Genomic DNA, 5,407 nt, shown 5'->3' with positions numbered 1-5,407 from the left:
CTCTCTCTCTCTCTCTTTCCCTCTCTTTCCCTCTCTCCCTCCTTCATGGGTGAACCCTTACTAATAAACAATGTATTATGGAATAGAACAAAAACTGGCCCCTCCATTTCGGCCATACCACCCGAGCATCCCCCTGTCCTATCCCTCCAGGGTCACTTCTCTCCTCTCCTCTGCCTGGCCAAACTTTTTCATCCCAGCCCCTTCTCCACTGCCCTCCCTATCCCCTCCTCTTCCTGGCAAACTCTCGTACTCCACCACAGCCCAAGCAAACTCCAAACATTCCTTGTAGGCCGCCGTCAGTGTTGCAACTATACTTCTATGACCAGGGCTGTGTCCTCTGCACATTTTAATACACGTTATTCCTGCATTTGATCTTAGCCAAAAGGCCAAGAAGTGATGATGGACATGCTTCCTACCAAGGAACCCTAGAGAATTTTTGGAGACATAGTATTATGGGAGAGAATAACGGAATTCTGGCAGAGAGAAAAGTTTGAAGAAGAACACGGAGACTGTGTGAGAGCACTGAGGATCATGGAAGAGAATGGAAGTTTGTGAGACATTATAGAAAACCATGGGGGAGGAAGAGACAATTACAAAAGAACATGGAGGATTGTGGAAGAAACTGTGGTTTTTAAAAGAACAGAGAATTATGAGAGAATTGAGGAGGTAAAAGATTGTAGGAAAGACAAAATACTGAGGGGGGGATTTATCTCTTGTTCTACTACCAGACATATCCTCACAATCTGAGCCATGTACCTCCCTCCCAGGCTACACTTGTTCTTTTATGACCACATTCTCTCATGACCACCACCACCTCCTGTGTGCTGAGTCATAACTGTGCCCTTTCCTTTGAAACTACAGAGAATTATGGGAAATACATGGGATTATGGGAGAGAAAAGAAATATGGGCGAATAGAGAATTGTGAGGGAGAGAGGAGCATTGTGAGAGAGAACATGAGATTGTGGGTAACAACAGGGGTGAATGGTGAAACATAATTGTGGGAGAAGCAGGGACATCTGGAAGAGACAGGGAATTTGGGAGCTATAACTACATGATTTCTTGACTGTCCATATACCTCTGTGCTCCATTCGTGATATCTTTCTTCATGAACCTCCCAGGCCATTATGAGCTCCACTCCTGAGTTTCTTCATGGTCACAGCCACACTAGCTAAACTATCTTGGCTCTGTTTAGTCAGACCTTTCCCATCAGGATCACACCCTTTACCTCCTCTCTATAGTGCACCCTATTTTCTAGGCCAATCCTGTGCCCGTCCCCCTGTGGTCCTTCCACCATCATCCAGGCAACATTACTATCATTCCTTCTTGGTCACTCACTACCTCCCTTTACACTCTGATCATGGCAGGGCTAAATCCTCTGAACTCAAATGTGAGCACAGCCCTACCCCAGCATAGCCTTGCTCCTTGCACTCAGTCATAAGTACACCAGCTTCCACATCCACCGCTCCCCTGGCTTGTTGACAACCCTGGAGTTGTCAATGATCATTTCCCTCCTACCATGGCCAAGACCCATTGGTGCTGGCTGGTCATGCTTCTCCCACCCAGCCATGTCCCTTCATTGGTATCTACTCTGTCTTTCTGGACTGGGTCATCCCCTGCTTTCTGCCCTGCTGTGCCCCTGTACACCAGTCACTCACACCTACACAGTGTGCCACAGCCACACTTTTCTCATCTCAGCCAAGGTAGGTGCCCTCCCAAACCTGCCCCTACTGGGTGTCCTATGCCACCTTCATGCCTGATCCCGGGAGATCATCAAAGAGGCATCTGTGGCAGAAGGGAGGAAACAGGGCTCCTGAGAAACCCATTTAAACCCCAGAGTTTGGCTCCATGACACAATGAAAGGAGACTGTGGATTCAGATCCTTGTCCAAAAATGACTTCCTCGGGGTTTTCCCACCTCCAGATACCACGATTTGATGAGCAACAATCTGTGGTTCAGTGGGGAACGTAACTGGCAGATGGGTGGAAAAAGTATGTGGCTTTCAAAGTTTTCTTGTCCACTGGGCTTTGTGGTGACCAACTGGAGCAGTGATCCTTGCAGCCCCTCAGCATGCCTCAGATGCTATGCAGATGCCCGGAGTAAATGCTATGCGAATGCACTCCTTTCCTGATGTTTTCCTCCTCCCAAGGACTTTTCCTAGGCACCCAGTGTCCTCTCGCTGCCTAGGGCCTATCTTGGCATCCCCCCACCTACACGGAAACTCTGGTTGTAGCTATGTGCTCTGACTTCACTGTGTAATCTTTTCTCCCCCATTTACAACTCTGGGTCCACAGTTTTTTTTAAAAAAAGAAAGATTATAACCAGTTCCTTACCTATCCAGAAATCTCTGAAAGGACATTCCCAGGGGGAAGGCATTCTTCTGTAGCCACTCAGTCACTTATTTATCCAAATCATGTGTATAGGGCACTATGTTCCACTGACAAATAGGACAAGCCTCAAGGAGTTGATGCCCTGAAGTTGCCTTAACTTGGATTTTGCAGAAAAAGAAATGATGAGAACTATTTGATAGGTGGAAAAGAACTTGTACTGGAGATTGAATCCAGTGCCTTCCCCAGCTACATCCCCAGCTCTTTTTAATGTTATATTTTGAGACAGCGTCTCACTATGTTGCTAAATTGCCTGGTCTGAGCTTGAACTTTCAATCTTTCTGTCTCAGCCTTTCAGAGTGCTGAGATTACAGGTGTGCACAATTATGCCTAGCTACCATAGGTCTTTTTCTTTTATTTTTTTAATTTTTTTTTGAGACAGGGTCTCACTATGTAGTTCAGGCAGGCCTTGAACTCATGGCAATCCTCCTGCCTCAGCCTCTGCAAGGATTACAGGAGTGGGCCTCCATGCCTGGCTTCATAGGTCTTCTTGATCTGCTTAATAGGTCATTTGGGGGCAGCAAACATAGGAAGCTACTTTCACAGTACTTATGTAGTCCTTTACACAATAAATCTTCCCTGTATGTGTGCTTTTAAACTTGTATATAGGGCTATAGTTTTCACCCTTCATAGCAGCAACATTTGCCATATGTAATTCTTCATATGCCAATAATAAAACTTTTTGGATCACATATCAGTTCTTTTCTCACCGCACATTCTATTTCTGCCTTGCAGACAGTGGGTGCAATCATAAGGTTGAGCTAGATGGAGCAGAGCAAAACTAACAATTTTCAACAAAACATTTTTATTTAGCTCACACTGACCTTGAGAATTCTGCCTTATTTATATAAAATGTTTCAAATATAAGTCCTTTCTTGCCTGGAAAAAAACAAAAAACAAAACACTAAGCTGAAATGGGACGAAATACAGTTCGTATAAGTTACTATGTTAATTTTTAATGTGATTAGTAAGAGCTTATAAAAACAAAGGCAATATTGGATAGAAGACCAAGGCAAAGGGCATCGTTTAAAAAGAGAGATAAATGCCGTCAGGGACAAGATAAACACTTTAATAGGTAAGCCTGAACTTTTACCTTCTGAACACAGAGGAAAATGCCCTCGTTAAGGGTAGGGCAGAGATTTGACTCTAAATTCTGTGTGCCTGTAACAAAAGAGAATGAGAATCATTTTAAGATTTTTCCAATACTCATAACATAAAAGCTAATGTTTTCTTTGTTCAGTTTTTTTAGGGTAGTGGAGATCGAACTTGAGACCTTGTACTCTTGAGGCAGGCAGCAGAACCACTGAGCTAAATACCCAGCCCTTCTTTGTTCAATTTTGAGAAGTACAGATCTTGACTTATTTGTACCAAGAAAAACTTTGATTACTACTAAAGATGCTGTGGTGAGCTAAGTGGGAAATAACTGTACCGAAGAATGACATGTGGTCCCTTTAATGTCAACTATTGTTACAATCACAAAACACAACATGTTAAATCACTTCTGTGAAACAGGATCGAAACTTTCCTGATCAGGTCTAGACCAGGTCTGGAATGGTCTGACTTAATTCAGGATGGCATTTAGATTATTGTTCTCTGGGATGGCAAAGAAGCTCCAACTTGCATATGAACTCTGATCCATTTGTAGCAGCTGCCTGAATAAAATGTGTTATGCAATTTTATGACTGAGTCCAGGCTTGGAAGGAAGTAATTCTGCAGTGATTGTTCGTTGATTAACAACGTCTGTCATGGGTAAAGGATGGATGAGTGACTTCATGCAACAGCCTACCTGGCGTCTCTGATTTGTGCAAATATAGGCTTTACATGAAGTCTTTCATAGTCCTCCAAAGTCATTTCTCACCAGGTGTGGTGGTGCATGCCTGTAATCCCAGCACTCGGGAGGCTGAGGCAGGAGGGTGGCGGGGGGGTCGAGGCCGGCGTGGGCTACATATCGAGTTCCAGGTCAGTCTCAAGTACATAGTGAGACCCTGTCTCAAAAAACCAAAAAAAAAAAAAAAAAAAAAAAAACAGTCATTTCTCATTATTAGGCTGTTGATAACTACAGTAGATCAAAGTCATTGTCACTGGCCAAAATATAAGGCCAGAAACTTTAAGATGTTGAATAATTTATGTGCTTTGCACATCAAGGGATCAGGAGTAAAATGAGAGCATCAAACCAAAGTACTACAAGGCCTCATGCCCTCTACACCACTTTACAAAGGCTGGCAAAGGAAGTATACATGGGCAGGGTTAAACAGGCAGCCAAATAAGTGATTAAAGACCAAACATTCTGCCTCCCACTTCCATGCACTGCTGTAAGAATTTTAGCCTAGAAAAACAAGCATCATGTGCCAAGACATGGAAAAATTTCAGTGTAACATCCTAGAAGCAGTGTAAATGAGTGATCTTCAAGGAGGAAATACCAGAAAATTCAATACACGCCTGCCTTTACTATATGTGATGCATTATAACTTACTGACGTTCATTCACAGAATGAGACTCACAGACAGGCACATAGGTATCTTTTTAAGAAACTGTCCTTTAAATTCTCACCTTCGGAATATAATGTTGGTGAAATCACACTCACTCATTTGCCCGAGTTAATTTTTATTTCCAAATAGCAGTGATTAACTTTTCCCAAAGTAAAAAAAAAGGTTAGTCTGTGGAAAAAAATCAAAGTTCATAGTGGTTATACTATTATTTAACCAACAAAAGTTTGATGAGCCTTCTAAATATGCTAATTTCATAGAATTTCCTCATCTTAAAATAGGCATAAAATATAAGGATTGAGACAAAAATATTCCAAAATCCAACTTTCTTTGTTTATGACAAATCCTAGAAATTGGGTTCTTCTTTTTTTTCCCCTTGTTGGGAATAAGAAACAAAATATAATATAATTCAGGACACTTCATTCCCAACAGCTGTGCTGTGGGCTTCTTACAACTCCAGTTTATGATTTGTCAACTCAATTTTATTAATAATCAAATATTCATGTACTATGAGACATACAAAAATAAAACAAATA

The sequence above is a fragment of the Fukomys damarensis genome, unplaced genomic scaffold (assembly GCF_012274545.1).
Source record: "Fukomys damarensis isolate Sample0158 unplaced genomic scaffold, DMR_v1.0_HiC HiC_scaffold_39, whole genome shotgun sequence".
Lineage (NCBI taxonomy): Eukaryota > Metazoa > Chordata > Mammalia > Rodentia > Bathyergidae > Fukomys > Fukomys damarensis.
Note: the sequence above shows the minus strand (reverse complement) of the source record.